The sequence below is a fragment of the Salmo salar genome, chromosome ssa21, assembly GCF_905237065.1.
Source record: "Salmo salar chromosome ssa21, Ssal_v3.1, whole genome shotgun sequence".
Taxonomy (NCBI): Eukaryota; Metazoa; Chordata; class Actinopteri; order Salmoniformes; family Salmonidae; genus Salmo; species Salmo salar.
The window spans coordinates 34,407,175-34,408,105 of NC_059462.1; positions in this window are offsets into that span (position 1 = coordinate 34,407,175).

The following is a 931-nucleotide window of genomic DNA, read 5'->3' on the forward strand; positions in this document are numbered from 1 at the left end:
GGTTGAAAAATTGGTCGCCATCCGGGCAGATTTGAGGCTCTTTGAGCCTGACGACGAGCCATCCTCAACAAGGTTGGAAAGTGACAGCCTCAGAGTCCAAGATGAGATGAGGCCTCAGAGTCCAAGAGGTTCAAGAGGTGGACATTGAGGAGGTCCAGGGAGAAGACATGGAAGCCTGAGAGGAAGACAACCAAAGCTGCCAAACCAAAGTTTCTGTCTACATATGATATTGTAAATATATCCAATGCAAAAAACATCTACATTTAAATGGTATTAATATAAATGTGCATATATTTAGTTAATTCCCATATATTCCCATTAATTTCCACAGAACGTTTCCACCTCTGAATATTCCCCAAAATGTACAACCCTAGTTGTCACTAAAGTCATCATAAAATACATCACTAGACTGAATAGAACATACACAATATGATGTATTGTTGTCTCTACCTTCTTGACCTTTGTGCTGTTGACTTTGCCCAATAATGTTTGTACCATGTTTTTGTGCTGCTACCATGTTGTGTTGCTACCATGTTGTTGTCATGTGTTGCCTTGTTATGTTGTTGTCTTAGGTCTCTCTTTATGTAGTGTTGTGTCTCTCTTGTTGTGATGTGTGTTTTGTCCTATATTTATATTGTATTTTTATTTTTAAATCCCAGGCCCTGTCTCCACAGGAGGCCTTTTGCCTTTTGGTAGGCCGTCATTGTAAATAAGAATTTGTTCTTAACTGACTTGCCTAGTTAAAGAAAGGTTAAATATTTTTTTTAAATAAAACAAATACACAAACCTACACAAACACAAAACTGAGTAGAATATTATTGCCAGACTGATCACTTTGATAGGCCCGTGGCAGACAGCAGATTGCCATATAAAGACATTCCTCTTTGTGTAGTTGTGTTGGTTCGCGTGTCACTTCCTTCCTCGTTTATTT